Below are 22,774 nucleotides of genomic sequence, written 5' to 3' on the forward strand. Positions count from 1 at the left end.
GACCAAAATGGGGGCTGGGGAGGTGTACTTACCAATCTCACTTATAAATACAAGCACCAAACTCATCAACCAAATGCTTCCTAATAAAGTCTGTCAGACAACCCCAGGGTGAATCTTAAATTATCCTAGGATTTTAAGAGACTGGAAATTTAACAGCATAATCTATATTATATTATTTAAGAAGAAAAGTACAACGTCATATTGACTACATACCTAGTACAAAAAGCACCTGGGAAGCAACACCCATACCTGACCTCCTTAGCCTGTTTGTAACTGGGCATCCATCAAAACCGACTTATATTCATAAAATAATAGACTTAGTGGATACCCTGGAAGCACTGTCCTAAAAAAAAAGAAAAGAAAACCTCAAATAAAAAAATAGCCAATTTCAGGAATCAGGCAGTAGTGCAGCGGGTTAAGCACACGGACCCACAAAAGAACCCCGGTTCGAGCCCCCGGCTCCCCACCTGCCCGGGAGTCGCTTCACAGGCGGTGAAGCAGGTCTGCAAGTGTCTGTCTTTGTCTCCCCCTCTCTGTCTTCCGCTCTTCTCTCCACTTCTCTGTCCTAACAATGATGACATCAATAACAACAACAATAACTACAACAACAAGAAAACAAGGGAAAATAAACAAATAAGAATATTTTTAAAATGGCCAATTTCATAGTCAACTCTGGAGCGGTAGTAAATGGGAGAGAAGAGACAAGAAGCACGGACAATGGCTTAATCACACCTGTGATTTCTTACAAAATAACCTTGTCTGCCCAGAACGACCAAACACACCAAATGAAAACCCCATAGCGCTGTAAGGAGAAAGGTGCAGTTTCTGATCTAGTTTTAAATCACCAAATTAAACGTGCCTGCTTGGATCATTCATCATGGAAAGGCAGCTTCTCTAAGTTTTCAGGATTCAGAGGCTTTTGATCTCCTCCTCCTCTTCCATCCCCAACGTGGAAATAAATAACAACAACATCATATTTTAAAAACCAAGGAAGCAAAATCTCCCCCAGACAAGTCTGGTTCTAAAGAGCTGAGTTGTCAATCTTCGGGGGGGGGGGGGGTTTATCTGCTGCCTGCAGCCACTGCAGCCACCGGGGGATAAATAAGCATGTCAACCAGTTCAACAGAATCCTCCCGATAGAGGGCCAAGTAGAACACCGTCGCAGCATCGAACTTTTTATTTTTCTGAGTCGTGCACTGCTAATTATATAAACTTAAGTGCCGGCCAGAGGGGCACCCACAAAACACAAATGAGGTTTCGGGAGTCAAACTCCCTTGAAGGAAGGAGTACATGGGGGCTGGTCCTCTTTCAGAGATGGTTTGTGAAGAAAAGTGTGCCTGGGTGCTCTGGCATTACTTGCATTCAGGCGGCGCCCCCCCCCCACACACACACACACCTGGGTCCCCGGGGTGCAGCCCCAGGTGGCAGCACCCACCAAGCCGCGGCAGGACCCGCGTCCTCCGCTCCACCCCTGCGCAGGGAGGGGAACCCGGCAGTGCGGACGCCCAGGACAACGCAGGTTACTGGGTCCCCAATCCCACGTAGCAGCCCCCGAGCCGGTGAAGCCAAGACCGAGGAGGTGGAGCAGCTGTCCCTCACCGGTGGCTGGAGGCCGAAGCTGCGGTAGCTGGGGGGGAGGTTACCTGGCCCTCCGTATAGGGATGCTGCGCCACCCCCACTCCCGGGCCCCGGCGGAAGGACGGCCACCTGCCGCAGGGCCAGGCAGGACGCCGTGCGGGGCTGTGCGCGGCACCCTGTGGACAGGGGACACTGCCACCCACGTCCCGGCTCCCGGGACAGCAACCCGAACCCCACGCCCCTCGCCTTGCTGGTTGCCCCCGGGAAGACGCCGGCACCGCAGAGGTGCCTAGGAAAGGCGGCCGGACAACCCCGACTCACTGTCCCGCTGGGCTCCTACCGCCGTAGCCCGCAGCCGGTTCCCCAAGCTCTCGGTGCGTCTGCCCGAGGTCCCCAGGATCGTACCGGCGCCTCCCCGCGCCGCCACGAGGGGGCGCGCTCAAGCCCGCGCGGGGCTCCCTGGGAAATGTAGTCCTAGCGTCTCCTGCCTCGCTGCCGTAGTCTTCCCGCAGGCTGGTGCTGTCCTTTCTAGCGGCTTGTGCTCTCACTCAGGGGCTCATCATGAAGCTGCTAACAATGCTGGGATGCAGCGTTCGAGCCCTGCTACTCCATGTACACACACCTTATTCTGTATCAGGGATCCTCTGAGTATTATGCCCGGCCCAGCAGCTTCAGGGAGCATCCTTAGCTTGGCAAAAATGCAAATTCTCAAAATAACTGTAATAATAATGAATAGGTTTTTTTTTTTTAATGCTGATTCTCCACTGTGCGTATTATTGTATCCTGTATTAAAAAATCGTAGTTCCCGTTACCACCATAGGCCAGAGCTGAGCAGAGAGCTGGAAAAAAAAAAAAAAAAACTTGGAAGGGGAAGAGGGGTGTATCAAAATAGCTTACCTGAATAGGATACTTGCTTTTGCCATGCATGGTCCCACGTTTAGTTCTCAGCCTCCCTCTGCATGTGAGGAAGCGACTGGATTGTAGTGTCCATCACTCTTTGTCTCTATCTGAAAAAGTTGGCTGGGAGTAGTGAAGCCCCACTGACAACATTAAAAATAAAATTTAAAAAAATCTTGGACTGGATAGACTGCATAAAGATTCTGAAAAAAACTTTCATGCCTGAGGTTATGAGGTCCCAGGTTCAGTTCCCAGCATCACTATAAGCCTGAGCTGAACAGTGCTCAGCAACCAGCCCAGTAGCCAATCTGTCTCTTTCTCAATCTCTATTATTCCATCTGCATCTCTCTCATTAAAATAAAATTATATATATATATATATATATATATATATATATATATACATATTTTAATCTTTAGGTGGAGGGGAGCAAGTTATGGCTCAACCAGTAAAGCGCATGTTACCATGCATAAGGACCCCAGATACAACCCTCAGCCCTCACCTGGAGGGGAAGCTTCACCAGCTACAGTGTAGGCTACAAATACCTCTTTTATTTCCTCTTTGCCACCCCCCACCCTATTTCTCTCTGTCTCTATCATAACAAACAAAAAGAGAAAGAAATGGCCATTGGGAGCCATGAGTTAGTTATGAAGTCATGGAATCCAGCAATAACCTTGGTGGGGGGGGGGAAATCCTTAGGAGTGAGGCCCATAAATCTGCATTTTCAAAAGCCTTTCAAGTGATCCTGAGGTGCCCTTAAAGTTAAGATGCTTTAGACACCACCCACCCACCTCACACACCTATGGCATTGGGGGCACACAGATGTACACATGTGTCCTGAGGTACCCAGGCATACTGCTTAATACCCAGACATTTGTGTCCTAGGCCAGGCAGTACCTTTCTTTTTAGTCCTCATTGATGCAGTGTCCACTCACCACTCCTCCAGCCTTCCTGTGAAGCTACTGAGCTCAGACTTAGGGACTCCACATCTCCTGCTCTGCTCTAGTTCCCCTGATGTCCACTGCAGACACAGTCTTTGTGTAGTACATAAGACTTTGTGCAGCCTGGAGTGTAAAAGCAAACCCTGGTCCATACTTAAGGCAGTAGAGACCAAGCAATCCTAGCAAATGATGCTAGACAATAGGGGAACAAGTGCTGCTGGCTAAGGGAGAAGTTGTGATGAAGGTTTGCTTTTTTTAAAAAAAAATTTTTTAATTTATTTAAAAAAGGAGACATTCTCAAGGCATAATGTTTAGACAATACTTGTCCCTTTCAATTAAAAAAAAAGAAAAAGAAAGAAAGAAAAAAGAAGAAAACTCGGACTCTCTTTAATATGTATCCTGTGTTAAATTGTCCATAGTTGTAAAATGTATGTATATATGTGTATTTGTGGTATGTACACATCGGCCCTTCCACCTGTGTGTATAAACACATACACATACATCCTCATAAACACATGTACTTTATATATATGCTGAGGAAGTTCACATATATATACAATTGCGTATGTACATATGTGTGTGTCTGTGCCGGGATAGCCTGAGGGTGCTTCTTCCCGAGCAAGTGCTCTCTGGGTTGGAGAGAACTCGACTGGAGCCAGCCTAGGCTGCTGTGTGGGAGAGGGATCAGGAACTCCTGCCAGGCTAGCATCGCAGGAGAGAGACTCTGGGACTCTCGGAGCCAGAAGGCAATCCCAAGTGTGTTCAATCAGAAGAGCAGCTGTATAAACACTCGCCAAGTAGGGTGGAAACAGGATGTGACATAGAGAGGATGGAGCAAAAAGAGAGTGGTGGAAATCAGGATGTGTCTAGGAGAGGGGGTGGAGCAAAAAGAGAGTATGAACCAGTGAGGATTAAACCAATACCCTGTAGGCAGGGCGGTTCCCAGGTAACACAGTGATTATGTAAATAGACCAAAACGATTAAGCAGGGTGAAGCTGGCATACTGCCCAATGTGAACTACTGACTATCATTGTTCTGGGACTTGGCATTTGGAGGACCATGGTCTGAATCAAGATAGGTATTATGAGGCTGGGTGGTGGTGCTCCCGGTTGAGTGCACATGTTACAATGAGCAAGGACACAGGTTCAAGCCCCCAGTCCCCACCTGCAGGAGGAAAGCTCTGTGAGTGGTGAAGCAGGGATGCAGGTGTCTCTCCCTCTCTCTTTCTCTCTCTCCCTTCCCACTCAATTTCTGGCTGTCTCTATCCAATAAAGATTAGGAAAAAAAATTAAATGATACTACATTTTTGGTTATTTATTTATCAGATATAGAAACCCAGGAGTTGAGCTGGAAGAGAGAGAGAGACATCTGCATCCCTGCTTTAACATTTGTGAAGCTTTTGCCCTGAAAGTGAGAGCTGGGGACTCAAACGTGGGTCCTTGCACATGGTAAAGTGCACTCAACACAATACACCACCACTGGCTCCTGTAATATCATTTGTTTTGTCTAATTCAGAGTGAGGGATGGCATTGAGTGTCTGTCTTTGTTCGCAGACTCACCAATACTGGAAATGATCATCTAGGCTGAGGAGTGAGCCAAGGTGCAATTTATGACACATAAAAGAATCAATAGATGATTCATATGTATATATATATATAGGGAGAAGGCAGGATGCTAGTAGTTAAATTGACCTGTTTGTGGTCTTTTGATATCTGAATGAATGAATAGTAGAGTAATAATTAAAATCACATAGCATATTGGGATTGTGCTAACACCAAGAAAAGTAAAATTAAACATATATGCTATAGACATAGCGTAGGAAATATAATGTGCAGAAAGGAATTTCATTTCAAAGATAAAGTTTAGAAATGTTCCCACTAGGATTGTAAATAAAATGGCTTTAACAAATTCCATCATAAATTCCTGTTTTCCATGTTTAGGAAACAATCAAAAGAAAAAAAAAGGTGCCTGGGTGGGTTAGTTAGCATAATGGTTATGCAAAGAGACTCTCTTGCCTGAGGCTCCAAAGTCCTAAATTTAAACCCTCTTTACCAATATAAGCCAGAGCTGAGCAGTGTGCTGGTTTAAGAAAGAAAAAAGTAAGATCCTTTAGAAACCATTTTGATCCTTTAGAAACCATTTACTTTAAAGCAGCTGGCTTTGAAATAGCTACCCCAGAAGAATTGTTACCTGGACACAGATACACAGGAGTTCTACCGATTTCCAAGACTCAGACCTTTCCTCTTCAGCCACTAGTTATGGCGCTGACTATCTTGTGAGCTGTGGGACTGAGCCCATTCAACCAAAGCATTTAGCTACAGTGTTTGCAGACTTGATTGTCATGAGCACCAGCAGGTCAGTGACTGGCTCTGGGTGGTTTTCTGGGTCTGGAGAGTACCATGGGAATGGATTTTCTCAGTGAAGGTCTGGGGTCCATGACTAAATGGGGGAGAATTACTGCTGAGGATTTGCCACTATTCAAACCTACTTCCAGGAAAGAAGCCAGAACTGACCGTTGCCATGGGTTAAAAGGAGGAGGAGGAGGAGGAGGAGGAGGAGAAGGAAAATGAAGAAGAGGGAGTTGGGCAGTAACACAGTGGGTTAAGCACACATGGCACAAAGCACAAGGACTGGGGTAAGGATCCAGGTTCGAGCTCCTGGCTCCCCACCTGAAGGGGAGTTGCTTCACAGGTGGTGAAACAGGTCTGCAGGTGTCTATCTTTCTCTCCCCCTCTCTGTCTTCTTCTCCTCTCTCCATTTCTCTCTATCCTAACAACGACGACATCAATAACAATAATAATAACTATAACAACAATTAAAAACAGGGGCAACAAAAGGGAAAATAAATAAATAAATAAAATATTTTTAAAATCTTAAAAAAGAAGAAGAGAAAGAGCAGATAAAAAACAGAAAGGGGGAAAAGTACAGATAAAAAGAGACAGGGAGTCGGGCAGCGGCACAGAGGGTTAAGTGCACATGGTGCAAAGCACAAAGGACTGCGTAAGGATCCAGCCCCCGGCTCCCCACCTGAAGGGTAGTCGCTTCATAGAAGGTGAAACAGGTCTGCAGGTGTCTATCTTTCTCTCTCCCTCTCTGTCTAACCCTCTTCTCTCCATTTCTCTCTGTCCTATCCAACAATGATGACAACAATAATAACTACAACAATAAAACAAGGGCGACAAAAAGGAATAAATAAATATTAAAAAGTTAAAAAAGAGATAAAATAAAGGAAGAGGAACAGAAAGGGTGGAGGAAGAGCAAATGCGGGAGCATGCACAGGTGGAACTGGGATTGAACTGGTAGAACGAAGGACAAAGATGGTGCTTGTTGCTGGGCCCGCATTCAGAAACTGCACAAAGACAGGATTGGAGCCCCGTTCCACACATGCAGGGGAAGGAGAGCTGAAGCAGTTAACAAGGGAAGCTTGTTTCAGAGGGTCCTCAGGTCCGCAAGGCTTGAGGAGCTGCTCCTTTGTTATTATTTATTTTTTCCCCTATTAGGACACTGTTCAGCTCCGACTTATGCTGGTATGGAGGGGTTGGACCTAGGACTGCAGAGGGTCCCCGGGTCCTAGAGGCTTGGTGCTGCTCCTTTATTATTTTTCTTTTTCTTTTTTCCCTACTAGGACACTGTTCAGCTCTGTCTTATAGTGGTACAGACAGATTGGAACTTGGCCTTTAGAGGAGACCCGGGGCCCCCATGTCTGTGTGGCTTGGGGTGCTGCTACTTTATTATTATTTTCACCTAGTAGGACACTGTTCAGCTCTGACTTATCGTGGTATGGAGGGAGTGGACCAGGGCTTTCCGAGAACCCCAGTGTCCGTGAGGCTTGGGTACTGGTCCTTTATTATTATTTTTCTTTTCCCCCCTACTAGGACACTGCTCAGCTGTGACTTATGGTTGTATGAAGGGATTGAACCTGTGCTTTCAGAGGGTCGCCATGTCCGTGAGGATGGGGTGCTGCTCCTTTATTTTATTTTATTTTTTTCAACTAGGACACTGTTCATTTCTGACTTATTGTGTTATGGGTGATTGGACCTGGGCTTTCTGAGAACCCCAGTGTATGCAAGACTTGAGGTGCTGCTCCAATATTATGATTTATTTTTCCCCTTCTAGGACACTGTTCAGCTCTGACTTTTAGTGGTTGGAAGCATTTTTCCTGGGCCTTCGGTGGGACCCCAGGTCCATGAGACTTTGGGTGCTATTATTATTATTATTTTCCCCTACTAGGACACAGTTCTGCTCTGACTTATAGTGGTATGGAGGTATTGGACCTGGTCCTTCAGAGGGCCCCTGGTTCCACGAGGTTTGGGGTGTTGCTCCTTTATTATTTTTTTTTTTATTTTTTCACCTAATAGTACACTGTTCAGCTGTGAATCATAGTGGTATGAATGGATTGGACCTGGGCCTTCAGAGGGTTCCTGGGTCATCAAGGCTTTGGGTGCTGTTCCTTAATTATTATTATTACTGTTCTTTTCTTCTACTAGGACACTGTTCAGCTCTGACTTATAGTGGTATGAAGGGATGGACCTGGACCTTCAGAGGGCTACTAGGCCCGCGAGGCTTAGGGTGCTGCTCCATTATTACTATTATTTATTTATTTATTTATTCCCTTTTGTTGCCCTTGTTTTATTGTTGCAGTTATTATCGTTGTTGGATAGGACAGAGAGAAATAGAGAGAGAAGGGGAAAGACAGAGGGGGAGAGAAAGATAGACATCTGCAGACCTGCTTCACTGCTTGTGAAGCGACTCCCCTGCAAGTGGGGAGCCAGGGCTCGAACCGGGATCTTTACGCCAGTCCTTGCACTTTGCACCACTTGCACTTAACCCTCTGCACTACTGCCAAACTGCCCTCCATTATTATTTTTTTGCCCTTACTAGGACACTGTTCAGCTCTGACTTATAGTAGTATGGAGGGGTTGGACCTGGTCCTTCTAAGGGACTCCAGGTCTGAGAGGCTTGGAGTGTTGTGCCTTTATTATTATTATATTTTTTTCTTCTACTAGGACACTGTTCAGCTCTGACTTATAGTGGTATGGAGGGGTTGGACCTGAACCTTCAGTGGGGCCCCTGGTCTGCGAGTCTTTGGGTGCTGCTCCATTATATTATTATTATTATTATTATTATTTTCCCCTACTAGGACACAGTTGAACTCCGACTTATAGTGGTATGGATGGATTTGACCTGGGCCTTCAGAGGGCCCCTGGGTCCATGAGACTTGCCATGCTGCTCCCTTATTATTACTTTTCTTTTTTCCCCTATTAGGACACTGTTCGGCTGTCACTTATAGTTGTATGGAGCATTTGGACCTGGGTCTTCAGGTAGCTCCCAGGTCTGTAACTTTGGGTGCTGTTCCTTTATTAATATTAACATTACTATTTTTTTATTATTATTTTCTTCTACTAGGACACTGTTCAGCTCTGACTTATAGTAGTATGGAGGGATTGTACCTGGGCCTTCAGAGGCCACTGGGTCAGCGAGGCTTGGGTTGGTGCTCCCTTTTTTTAAATTTTGCTCTACTAAGACACTTCAGCTCTGACTCATAGTGGTATGGAAGGATTGGACCTGGGACTTCAGAGGGCACCCGGGCCCGGGCCCGGAAACCCTGAGGGCCCCCTGACCGCGAGGTTTGGGGTCTTTTTCCATTATTTTTGTCCCCACTAGTACACTGTTCAGCTCTGACTAGCAGTGGTATGGATGTATTGGACCTGGGATTTCAGAGGTCCCACAGGACAGCGAGGCTTGGGGTCCTGTTCCTTTTTTAAATTTTTTTCCCTCCTTAGGCACTGTTCAGCTCTAACCCATAGTAGTATGAAGGTATTGGACCCGGGACTTCAGAGGTCCCCCGGATTGTGTGGGCCCCTGCTTTCGCCATCTTGGGGTGCTGTTCCGTTTTATTTTATTTTATTTTTATTTTCTTTGCCTCCAGGATTACCACTGGGGCTCAGTGCCTGCACTATGAATCTACTGCTCCTGGAGGCCAATTTTTCCTTTTAGTTGCCCTTGTTGTTAATTGTTGTTATTTTTATTTTTGTTATTGTTGTTATTGTATAGGAAAGAAGCGGAAGACAGAGGGGGGAGAAAGATAGACACCTGCAGACCTGCTTCAACACTTGTGAAGCAACACCCATGCACATGGGTAGCCGGGGTCTCGAACCGGTATCCTTCGGCAAGACCTTCTGCTTAGTGCTATGTGTGTTTAACCCGCTGCAGTCCCGTTGACCCCGGGTGTTGTTCCCTTATTATTATTTTTGTCCCCACTAGTACACTGTTCAGCTCTGCCTTACAGTTGTGTGGAGGGATTGGACATAGGACTTCAGAGGGCCCCGGGATCTCGAGGGCCCAGAGTCTGTAAGGCTTGTGGTGCTGTTTCTTTATTATTATTTTTCCCTGCTAGGACTCTGTTCAGCTCTGAATTACAGTGATATGGAGGGATTGGAGCCAGCACTTCAGAGGGCCCTTGGAACCACAAGAGCCCCCTGGAACTTGAATACCCCAGAGAACGGAGGCTTGGGGTGCTGATCCTTTATTATTACTTTTATCCCTAAAAGTAAGTTCGAGCTGTTCAGCTCTGACTTATAGTGAGTGGTACGGAGGGATTGAACGTGAACTTCAAAGGGCACCCGGGACCATGAGGCTTGGGGTCCAGTTCCTTTTTTATTATTATTTTCCCTACTAGAGCATTGTTTAGCTTTGACTTTTGCGGTATGGACCTATTGAACCCAGAACTTCTGAGTTCCTGCCCATGTCAGTGTCTCTGTATCTTTCTCATGGGTCTCTAGCTCTCATTCCTAAAAAGGGAACTTCTGAGTTCCCTGCCCATGTCAGTGTCTCTGCATCTTTCTCATGGGTCTCTTGCTCTCATTCCTAAAGATAATAGTGAAATAAAATAGGTCGAAATAGTAAATAAGAAAGAGGTACTTGGGCAGAAGCAACTACCTCTTAGTTATCATCCTTCTCTCTTTAAAACGTTCTCTCATTACTAAACTGATTAAAAAAGTAAAGTAAAACAAATATAGTTAAAAAATAATTCAATGGGCTGGGAGACAACTTACTAGCTAGTTCCTTTATTATTATTTTGTGTCCTGACTAGGACATTGTGCAGCTCTGACTTATAGTAGTATGGAGGTATTGAACAGCGGACTTTGGAGCCCCAAGCATTAAGAGTCTGTTCACAGGGGCCTGGCAGTAGTGCAGTGGGTTAATTGCACATGGTGGTAAGGTCAAGTACCAGCTTAAGAATTCTGATTGAAGCCCCCCGGTTCCCCACCTGCTGGGGGATCTCTTCACAAGTGGTGAAGCAGGTCTGCAGGTGTTTATCATTCTCTCCCAGTTGTCTTCTCTCTATATTTTTCTCTGTCCTATCTAAGAACAACCACAGTAATAACAACAACAACAGTGATAAACAACAAGGGCAACAAAAGTTGAAAAATATCCTCCAGGTGCAGTGGATTTGAAGTGCAAGCCCTGAGCCCCAGTAATAACCCTGGAGGCAAAAACAAAACAAAACAAAATCAACTCTGTTTACATAACCATTATGTTATCTAGACCACCACCCTCCTTAAGAAGGATTTTTCTACCAGAGTTGACTGCAAGTAAATTGGCAGTATCCCCATGTGATTTTGTGCAGCAATGCAGCTTCTGACTTTGGAGACTAGACCACTTAACTGGGACTTTGTGCCTGCATTATTTTACCACTCACAAGGGAGTTTTTAAAATCCACCCCCACCCCAGTCAGTGGTTTTGAGCAGAATTTAGGAGTCTTGTGTTATTGAACTTACCAGAGAGTGAAGACACAGAGGCTGTGGTGCACACAGAAAGAGGGGAGCAAAGATAGAAGCTGGCAGGCAGCATGAGGGGTAAGAGTAGAACTGCAGAGCTGATCCAGCTTAGAGGCATGTGTTTGGTATGGTGGTGGTGGGTGGCACTTCCTTGAGCCAATGAATCCCAGGGATACTGTCATCTAGATAGGTTGTTGGCTTTCTGAAGTGGAGGTACTGTCAAGATATGAATGCATTGAGGATCTAAACTTTGAGTTAGAGATGAACAAGACATGGGAGCGTAAGTACAGTTGTTGCACCTGCCTTATGCGGTTCCTTGGAGTGTGGCTATGGTACCAGCAGCAGCCTGTCACTGGGCCTCTCCCAGGTGACCTCTCCATCAGAAGCACCTGCATCCTCAGAAGACCCTCTCAAGCAGGGGAGCCAGCCAAGACACCCTGAAATTCTGAAGGGCTCTCAAGTGGATGCAGGCATCCTTCAGTTGTTATCCTTGACCTGCAAGGTTTTTGGACTTGTGGAGCTCTAGCATGCTAGGCCAACTCTCTACCACATAGGAGATTACTCTGGCACCAGGCCATAGGTTTTTTTTTTCTTCAAATCCCACTTAAAGGTGTGTTAGGTGCAGGCCCTTATTTAGCTGGCTACTGGCCACAGGTTTTCCTGCTAATTCCAATGGAGGGTGGTAAAGGCAGCAGGCTCCTGGGCCCCCTGGGCCCCACTACTTCATAGCACAAGTGCCCAAAGTCCTGACATAGCCTCTGGGCCAGGGTCCCAGGGAACACTTTAGCTCTTCTCCTCAGACTGACTCCTCTAGCTTCATCTGCACTGGTGGTGGGATTTGGCAGGCACAGTGAAAACACAGGAGATGGATTTGTACTTGGAGACTAGAGTTTATAGTTATTTTTTCCCAGATTACTGTATGGTAGAAATACTGATTAATAAGACTGTTGTCACAACAGTGTTTCACATCACCCCAGATAAGTATCAAGACACAAAGATATAGACAGATAAAAAATCAGCCCATATTGGTGATCATGGCAAAACGACTACAGTTTCCAGTGGAGGGGACAGAGACACAGAACTCTGGTGGTTGGAACTGTACGGATTTATACGCCTATTTTACTATACTTTTGTAACAATATTAAATAGCTAATAAATAATACATTAAAAAGAGAAAAGAAAAAAGAATATAAAGTCTACCACAATCAGTGGAATTAGGCAAGTGCAAAATTTGAATGAAACCCAGGCAGTATAAAAAATAATAAGTATTATCATTTACATTTATGATTACATATTTTTTTATTTTATTTTTTATTCCCTTTTGTTGCCCTTGTTGTTTTATTGTTGTAGTTATTGTTGTCGTCGTTGTTGGATAGGACAGAGAGAAATGGAGAGAGGAGGGGAAGACAGAGAGGGGGAGAGAAAAATAGACAGACACCTGCAGATCTGCTTCACTGCTTGTGAAGCGACTCCTGCAGGTGGGGAGCCAGGGCTCGAACCGGGATCCTTATGCCAGTCCTTGCGCCAGTCCTTGTGCTTTGTGCCACCTATACTTAACCCACTGCACTACAGCTCGACTCCCCCTTATGATTACATCTTAAAGTAACTTAAGAAACTTGCTTCAAGTGCACACACACACACACACACACACACACACACACACACAGAGAGAACTCTGCAGTGTTTGGGTTTAGTTTTAAGGCTAATAATTATTTTTTAATTAAAATAATTTTATTATTTTTATGTATTCATTGGATAGAGACAGCCATAAATGGAGAGGGGAAGTAGAGAGATAGAAACAGAAATACATCTGTAGTACTGCTTCACCACTTGCAAAGCTTCCCCCCTATAGTTGGGAACTAGGGCTCGAACAGGGGTCCTTGTGCTTTATCACAGGTGTGCAGAGAGAGAGAGAGAGAGCAGGGACCAGACACCACTCTGGTACTTGTGCTGTGGGGACGTGAACTCAGGACCTTATGTCCAAGAATCTAGTACTTTATCCACTGCAGCATTTCCTAGACTACCTTTTATTTGTCTTGATGTGGACTTTAAAATCTCAAGTACTAATTTTGTAACTTTAAAAACCAATGAGGGGCTGAAGAGACAGCATAATGGTTATGCAAAAAGACTTTCAGGCCTGAGGGACCAAAAGTCTCAGGCTCAGTCCCCAACACCCACCAGATATACATTTGAGCTGGGAATTACTTTGTGAAACACATATAAATGTTGTCCTACCTTAAATGTTATTTTGTATTTTGTTTTCCTTTCTTCAAGAACCAGTACAGACACATTATGATCATCAGATCATGAAAGTTTCTACTAAAGACAGAATAAGTGTTGGCTATAAGTGCAATAGCCAGAGTTTAGAGAAAACTCCTTTGTTTGCAGAGACATACCTTCAGTCATTGTTTGCATAGGACCACAGGATACCAGAAGGTCCTTCCTGCTCTTTTTTTATAGTCTACAGCCATAGCAGACTGAACATGCTCTATCTCATCTGTTCTTTATATAACAAGCTGGGTTGACTAACAGGCAACCCATCCACAATCCTAAAAATGTATCTGTGATTTCTACAAGGAATATAGAAGTTAGGTTATCAAAATTATTAAGTAACTAGTAGCCAATGTCAGTAAGTTTTTTTAAAAATATATTTATTTTATTTATTTATTCCCCTTTTGTGGCCCTTGTTGTTTTTTATTGTTGTGTTTATTATTGATGTTGTTGTTGTCTTTGTTGGATAGGACAGAAATAAATGGAAAGAAAAGGGGAAGACAGAGAGGGGAAGAGCAAGATAGACACCTGCAGACCTGCTTCACCTTCACAGGGGAGTGAAGCGACTCCCCTGCAGGTGGGGAGCCAGGGGCTTGAGCCAGGATCCTTATGCCAATCCTTGTGCTTTGAGCCACGTGCGCTTAACCCACTGTGCTACCACCCAACTCCCAATGTCAGAAAGTTTTTATACAGATTTATTAGTATATGTATTAGAAAGATAATGAAAGGGGCTGGGTGGTGGTACATCTGGTTGAATGCACCTGATACCATTTGCAAGAACTTGGGTTGAAGTCTCCAGTCCCCACTTGCTGGCATTTATGCGGGGTGACTCTCAGCAAGGAAGGTAAACTACTGGTTCTCCCTTGCCTAGCTCAAGGGACTCAACGTTATAGGCAAGAGACACTGGGGAGAATTGGAACACTCTCATTTATTGAAAGGTGGGCTTGGGTTTAAATAGGGATCCAGACAAAGAACATTTTTCAAATACATCAGAAATTACAGGTTTCTTAAAGGTCAGCTTGATCCTATGGTAGGGGGCTGGTATGACAAGAATTGATGCGATACATAAAGGTCAAAACAAGTATTCTCCGGGAGTCGGGCGATAGCGCAGCTGGTTAAGCGCATGTGGCGCAAAGCACAAGGACCGGTGTAAGGATCCCGGTTCAAGCCCCCGGCTCCCCACCTGCAGGGGAGTCGGTTCACAGGTGGTGAAGCAGGTCTGCAGGTGTCTGTCTTTCTCTCCCCCTCTCTGTCTTCCCCTCCTCTCTCCATTTTTCTCTCTGTCCTATCCAACAACAACGACATCAGTAACAACAAAAATAATAACTACAACAACAAAACAATAAGGGCAACAAAAGGGACTAAATAAATAAATACAACAAAAATAAAAAAAATTTAAAAAAACAAGTATTCTCCATGATGCAAACAGGTTAATTATCTAAAGGCATTTGAGAGAAGCATAGGGGTTAAACCAGCAGGGTGAGATAGAGAGAAGATAAACAAGCTTGATATAAATCATCATATCAAAGGATATAAGGAAATAGTGTTCTTGGGGCTTCACTGACTGATGTCAGGGAGGTGTCTGATTGAGTATGTTCTCTTTAGTGATCAAAAGTGAGGTGGTTATGTGAACTCTGGGTGACTATGTGAACTCTGAGTGAACCTTAAAGCAGGCAGCCATGTGGCCTTCAGTTAGCGGGGAGAAACAGTGAGATCTCTGTGGGCTTGAGAGTCTGATAAGGGGAAACTGAGTCTGAGAGATTTTTTCCCCTTTGCTCATCTCCGTGAGAGAGGCTAACAAGGGGGTGTCTTTCCCAGACCTCCATCCAGGGATGGGGGGAGTTTTCCCTAAGCTCTACCAAGCTTACGCATAGTCCCACACCCACTTGCCAGGAGGAAGCTTCATGAGTAGTGGAACAGTGCTGTAGGTGTCTCTCTTTCACTCTCAATTTCCCTTTTCCCTCTCAGTGTCTATCCAAAATGAATATAAAAGATTATGTTTTTTAAAAAGGGGTGTGTGTGTGTGTGTGTGTGTGTGTGTGTGTGTGTGTGTGTGTGTAAGAGAAATATATTGAAAACATCACTCTGGATCCTCTCCCGGATCAACTAGGAATACCAAAGGAGACCACCCGGACCAAAACAAGACAGGACTAGAATGACCACAGGAACCCAGTAAATCACCCGTGAGTACAAACACGCGTGGCTGGTGACAGAGAGGAGAGAGGGGCCTAAGGAGAGATTGACTGCTCACAGTTCAACAGTTTGTCAGTGGAGACACCACCTCCAGTCTGCTCCACCAACAAGGGGACAGCTGAAGGGAGGAAAGGACTCCCCAGAGACTCACCAAGTGCAACTCTGAGTCTCCATTGCTACTACCCTCAGAATCTGGAGCAGCAACAGGGAGGGACACCAGGGCACAGAGATCTAACCGGGAAACTCAGGAGAAGACCTATACCTCTGTGGCATAGCTGAGGGGCTGTGAAAGTCTCTTTGCATAACCACTGGATTATCTCTGCCACACCCTGCTTTATTTCTTGGTCAGGAGTCAGTGATTAAACAAAGAAGCCTATTGATAGTTTAAAAGCCCTCAGGCTCCCATAGCCTACAGGGGGAAAAAAAAAAGGCTTTTACACCACTGAACTCCAACTCAGGGATTGAAAAAACTGTTAACTTATATAAAATGGTTAAAACAACAAGAAAAAATATTGGAGACTCGAACCAGGACAAGAGTCCAGCTAAAAGTCCTCCAGAGGGTGAAGCACAAAACAACGAGTTCAACATCCAAACATTAGCCAAGGAAATAATAACAGGAGTGAGTAAAGAATTTGAAAAAATTGTAATCAGAAATGCAGGAACAACAAATGAGAATATGGAAGAAAATTCTAATAATCTCATGGTTATTAGAGAGCTGAAAGCTGAAATCGCTGAGCTAAGAAGGCAACTAGCTGAACAAGCTAAAACAGTATCAGAGCAGGGCAACAAAATAGATGAACTCCAGAAAGCAGTAGAGGGCAGAGAGAATAGAATCAATGAGGCTGAAGACAGAATTATCAAGATTGAGGATGAATTAGAGACAACTAAAAAAGAAGTAAGAGATCTCAAAAAGAGATTAAGAGATGCTGAAAACAACAACAGAGTCCTATGGGATGACTTCAAAAGAAACAATATACGCATTATTGGCTTACCAGAGGAAGAAAGAGAAGGGGAGGAAGAAAGCATTCTCCAGGCCATAATAGCTGAAAATTTCTCTAGTCTAGACAACACCAAAGACATAAAGATTCAAGAAGCCCAGAGGGTCCCAAACAGAATTAACCCAGACCTAAAGACACCAAGACATGTCATACTTAGATTGGAAAGGAATAAGGATAAAGAAAGGATCCTCAAGGCTGCAAGAGAAAAACAAAGAGTCACCTACAAAGGAAAACCCATAAGATTAGCAGCAGACTTCTCCATACAAACACTCCAGGCCAGAAGAGAATGGCAAGATATCTATCGAGTGCTCAATGAGAAAGGCTTTCAGCCAAGAATACTATATCCTGCTAGATTGTCATTCAGACTAGATGGAAGCATCAAAACCTTCTCAGACAAGCAACAGTTGAAGGAAGCAACCATCACCAAGCCTGCCTTGAAAGAAGTTCTGAAAGGTTTCCTATAAACAACCAGACCACCACAAATAGAACATATATCAAAACACTCTAAAACTCTACAAGAATGGCGTTAAAATATCTTCAATCTTTGATATCAATAAATGTGAATGGCCTGAATTCACCTATTAAAAGACACAGAGTAGGAAGATGGATCAGAAAACACAACCCAACAATATGTTGTCTACAGGAAACTCACCTAACGTAACAAGACAAACACAGACTTAAAGTGAAAGGATGGAAAACTATCATTCAAGCCAATGGCCCACAAAAAAGGGCAGGAACAGCTATTCTCATATCTGACATGATAGACTTTAAAATACATAAGATTAAAAAAGATAGGAATGGACACTACTTAATGCTCAGAGGATCAGTCAATCAAGAGGACTTAACAATTATTAATATCTATGCACCCAATGAGAAGCCATCTAAATACATCAAACTTCTACTGAAAGAGCTACAGCAATATATTAACAGTAACACAATCATAGTAGGGGACTTCAACACCCCACTATCTCAACTTGACAGATCATCCAGGAAGAAAATCAGTAAAGACATAAGGGAGCTAAATGAAGAGATAGATAACCTAGAACTATTGGACATTTTCAGAGTCATTCAGAGCAAGTTGTGGTATATATACACAATGGAATACTACTCAGCTGTAAAAAATGGTGACTTCACCGTTTTCAGCCGATCTTGGATGGACCTTGAAAAAATCATGTTGAGTGAAATAAGTCAGAAACAGAAGGATGAATATGGAATGATCTCACTCTCAGGCCAAAGTTGAAAAACAAGATTAGAAAAGAAAACACAAGTCGAACCTGAAATGGAATTGGAGTATTACACCAAAGCAAAAGACTCTGGGGTGGGTGGGTGGGTGGGTGGGGTGAATACAGGTCCATGAAAAATGATGAATGAAATAGTGGGGGTTGTATTGTTAAATGGGAATCTGGGGAATGTTATGCATGTAAAAAAAAAAAAGAAGAAGAAGTAGAAACGCAAAGCAGAAATTGACTGAGTTTGGAGTATGGCACCAAAGTAAGAAAGCAGAGGTACACTAGAGTTTGCAGTGAGTACCTCCCTAATACTTCCTCTCCACTTTTCCAAGCTTTGGGTCCATGATTGCTCAACAATTTGTTTGGCTTTGTATGTTAACTCTCTTCAGTCACCAGGTTCCAGGTATCATCAGGATGCCGGCCAGACTTCCCTGGATTGAAGACACCACCAATGTGTCCTGGAGCTCAGCTTCCCCAGAGACCCATCCTACTAGGGAAAGAGAGAGGCAGACTGGGAGTATGGACCGACCAGTCAACGCCCATGTTCAGCGAGGAAGCAATTACAGAAGCCAGACCTTCTACCTTCTGCAACCCTCAATGACCCTGGGTCCATGCTCCCAGAGGGATAGAGAATGGGAAAGCTATTGGGGGAGGGGGTGGGATATGGAGATTGGGCGGTTGGAATTGTGTGGAGTTGTACCCCTCCTACCCTATGGTTTTGTTAATTAATCCTTTCTTAAATAAATAAATAAATAAAATAAAATAAAATAAATAAAAAAGAAAACATCACTCTGTCCTATGTGGTTCCAGTGATCCAATCTGGGACTTCATCCTTGCGACACTAATGTTCTTTATGCATTGTGCCACCACCTAGGCATAACCATGCCATCTATACTTGGATTAAATACTAATTGAGTCTCCCAACAAGATGGGGATGGTGAATGGCAGAAAGACAAATGTGAAAGCTCCGGGAGAGGATGAACAGAGGCATAATCACCTCCTGCTTCATCCATTTTGAACTGAAGGGCAGTGTATATTAAAAATAAAGATATTTTCACTGTCTCCTCTTTCCTTCTCCTTTTCAGGATTCACTGCAGGAAAGGCATCACCTTTAATAACTGCCAATCTCACATAAATTACTGCACAGTTTGTGTGCTCATTAGGATTTATGCATTTATCCTGTTTCTCTGATATTATGTGAAATAACTACAGCATAGTGAAACAAGATCTCTTCTATCATTTAGTAATGGAAAAAAAAGAAAAAACAGAAGCTATAAATAAACCCTATACTGCTCATCGTGTCTCAACTACACGGTAAAAAAAAGAAGAGGGGAGTCAGATGGTAGCAAAGTGGGTTAAGTGCACATGGTGCGAAGTGCAAGGACCAGCATAAGGATCCCTGTTCCAGCCCTTCCTCTCCCCACCTGCAGGGGTGTCACTTCACAAGATGTGAAGTAGGTCTGCAGGTGTCTATCTTTCTCTCTCTGTTTTCCCCTCTCTATTTCTCTCTGTCCTATCCAACAACAATGACAGCAATGAAAAAATAATAAGAAGAATAAACAACAAGGGCAACAAAAGGGAAAAAAGGAGCAGTGGATTCTTAGTGTAGGCACAGAGTCCCAGCGATAAAGCTGGAGGCAAAAAAAAAAAAAAAAGACTTTTTTTTTTTCAAAAACAAACAGTTGTTGGTATCCTAGAGTTTTGTGCACTTGGCAGACGGAGTGAAAAAGATGCAAAAGACCCCTGACAGGAAGATATTCTAATGACTCCACACATTCACAGGGACTCCTCCTGCTACTTCCTTAGGAGAAGGTGGAGGTGAGGGGAAAATTCTTTAGGACCTTATGTCTTCTTGTGAGACAGGTAGTCAGATACAGAGAAAAGAACCTGTTCATTGCCACTGGTTATTTTCTGTAACTCCTTTTTACTTTAAAGAGATTTAAAAGATCTTAAGAGTGCAGGAGAGGTCAGAGCACTACTTCACTGTTTTGACTGAATGAAAAGACACATATATTTGCAATAATTGTCTATCGCAGGGAAAAAATGACAACAAAGTTATCACCGATCACTTCAACAGATTATAATTATCCCATCTCACCAAACTTCCTATTAAACTTTCCTCAGTCACTCCAAAGCTAACCTTATCAAAGCAAGGACTAAAAAAGCTGAATAAGGGCAAGAAACTGGCATACATTAACAATGACACGTTAGTCACTATCTGGCCACCCTGTCAGCTGGGGCCCTAGTCGGGGAGTCCTGAGATTCCCAAACAAATAAGATGGGCCTAGACCTCGAATAAATCTTTCTCTCCATTGTTACTGGTCATCTCTATCAGAAACAACACAATAGACCCCTCTGTGGGCCTTTATAGGACCTTGCCTTCAACATAGATCAACAATGGTAGAGAATGTTCCATCCTCTGAAGGGAGGCTGGACAACATCTTCTATTTTCCACCTGAGGGAGATGGGTTCTGAAATTGGGGCAGCTTGGAACATTCCTACTCATGACCACACAATGTGAGCTCAGATCTACAGTGATGCAAAGGTCACATAGGGTCCTAAGCTGAATATGGGCCCCACATCACATCAAATTGATAGTGTTTGCAGTCAACAATATTTACACCCCTTTCCCATATTAGGGAGCTACTCTCTTCCCTGATCCAGCTTTCTGGTCCTTTTTCCAGCCATGACATCATCTCCTCAGACAATAACTTGGATCCACCTACGTATCAGATGTCAGGCTCAGAAAAAAAAACCCACAAGGTATAGTCATTGGCCCTTTGGAATATATGACTAAAATAGGCCTACTAACTATCTACAAAATGGAGACTCCCCCAAATCTTTATGTGCACTAATCCAGCCTTTAGATTCATGATTAGTCAAGAATTTGTTTGGTTTTGTATGTTAACTCTTTTTTCAGCCACCGGGTTCCAGATGCTACCATGATGCCAACTGGACTTCCCTGGGCAGACGACCCCACCATGTGTCCTGGAGCCCCACTTACCCAGAGCCCTGCCCCACTAGGGAAAGGGAGACAGGCTGGGAGTATGGATCCACTTGTCAATGCTCATGTCCAGTGGGAAAGCAATTACAGAAGCCAGACCTTCCACCTTCTCATAATGTCCCTTATTCCATGCTCCCAGAGGGATAAGGAATAGGAAAGCTCTGAGGGCAGGGGATGGGATACGGAGTTCTGGTGGTGGGAATTGTATGGAGTTGTACCCCTCTTATCCTATGGTTCTTGTCAGTGTTTCCTTTTTATAAATAAAAGTTATATAAGAAATGAATATAATTATCCTGTTTCTAAATTACATGTCTCTTAATTTCCCACTTGAGTATCATGTGAACTGGAGTTTCATTTGGAAATAATTTTAAGATTGCTTAATTTGGAAAAATAATTATGAATGAATAAATGTTATAATTGAATTTCTATATGTTGTAACTAGATAAAAACCACCAGGTAACAAATTGTCATCTCATTTATATGTGTATTCTTATCTACATGTTATTGTCATGCTACTATAAGACTATTGAGCACTATTGGTACATTAACAGACTGTGGGCCTAGTTGCTAAGTCAAGATTACTATTTCAGCAAGTACACTAACTGAGAAATTTAAGCAAATACTAACTTCTGCAGATAATTCAAGAAGCCCAGGGTAAGAAGGAGTACAGCCATGCTGTGCTTCTCTTTTCAAAGGCCTAGCAAGTTAAGCAGTAGTCAACTTACGGAGTTTTGAATTCTACCTCCATCACCTCCAGATCTGATAGTACAGGGGAAACCAGTGATTCTAAAGTTAGGTTTCCTCCTTTTTCAAATAAGATTATTGCCATCACAGCAAGATTTGTATTTAACACAGTGCAAAATGTTAGTGTCTATCTAGCATAGAAAGCCTGGCATAGAAGAAAGTCAAGATTGGTGCTTTGGAGGTCTATAAGACCTTGCTCCCAATTCTAGGAGCTCTCTGAGGTCCCTGAACAATCAGAGCTTCATAGTAATTCCTCAAGCACCTCAGACTTCTAAGAAGCCTCTTCCCTTGATCGATGATTATTAAATTTTAGTCTGTACCTGGAAAGCAGGTCAAAGGTGATTACTAGGCAGCACTCCCAGAGTTTTCCATGTCTGGGATGGAGTCTTAGAATTGGCTTTTTCTACTTTTCACGAGGGGTTGGGGAGGCAGCTGATTTTGCTCTTTCCAGTCATACAAATGACAAAAAATAGAAGACCAAGAGGCCTGGGGAGGGGCACTGTGGAGATGGCCAGGGGAGTATTCTTACTCATTTTTTTACATGATTATAATACAACATTCTTAGTTGATAACTTAGTTTTTCTTTATTTTATGGAACTATCATTTTTAATCTATCATAAACTGCTACTTCTTTTTTAATTTTACTTTCATAGTAATGTTTTGAAGAGAATGGAGCTTAATAGGGATGTTGGCTCATATTCTATGAAACAGAACTGACATGTCTGCATTTACTAGTTTTGTACAATAAAATTACTATAGTAATTTATCTACTTGTTGAAAATTAAGTCTCTTTATCTTACAGATAGGCACATGTATATACTACACATGTGAAAACATTAGATAATCCATATTTACCTTGCTCTGTAAACACCCAAAGGCACCATATATATATATATATAAACAGGGAGAGGTATCTGTGACTAAATAAGACAGAGAATCTTACTTGTGAGCATAAAAGATTCAGCAGATTTTTTTTTTGTCGTGGGGTTAAGTTTGATTCTCTATCGAAAAATTTTTAATACTGAGTCAATTAATTGTATAAAGTGATTTCAAATTGTTTTAATCTTATTGGCACTAAATATTTTAATATTTATTCCCTTTTGTTGCCCTTGTTTTGTTTATTGTTGTAGTTATTGTT

The 22,774-nt window shown here is 43.4% G+C and overlaps 1 protein-coding gene and 1 long non-coding RNA gene across 5 annotated transcripts in view; one reads left to right on the top strand and one right to left on the bottom strand.

The window, feature by feature from the left end:
- SPECC1 (sperm antigen with calponin homology and coiled-coil domains 1) overlaps positions 1–1,987 on the bottom strand; it is a 340,972-nt gene extending 338,985 nt beyond the window's left edge. For 3 of the 4 annotated variants that reach the window (XM_060203154.1, XM_007526170.3, XM_016189603.2), the window contains exon 1: positions 1,900–1,987. The gene's annotated coding sequence lies outside the window, so the exon portion shown is untranslated. The remainder of the gene's footprint in view (positions 1–1,899) is intronic. The other variant, XM_060203153.1, reaches the window with a different exon arrangement.
- On the top strand, positions 1,273–21,148 carry LOC132541884 (uncharacterized). Its single transcript, XR_009552985.1, has 3 exons — positions 1,273–1,623; positions 9,814–9,931; positions 20,809–21,148. It is a non-coding gene; the product is annotated as an uncharacterized LOC132541884 (long non-coding RNA).
- Positions 21,149–22,774: the final 1,626 nt, after the last annotated feature.

The sequence above is a fragment of the Erinaceus europaeus genome, chromosome 12 (genome assembly GCF_950295315.1).
Source record: "Erinaceus europaeus chromosome 12, mEriEur2.1, whole genome shotgun sequence".
NCBI lineage: Eukaryota > Metazoa > Chordata > Mammalia > Eulipotyphla > Erinaceidae > Erinaceus > Erinaceus europaeus.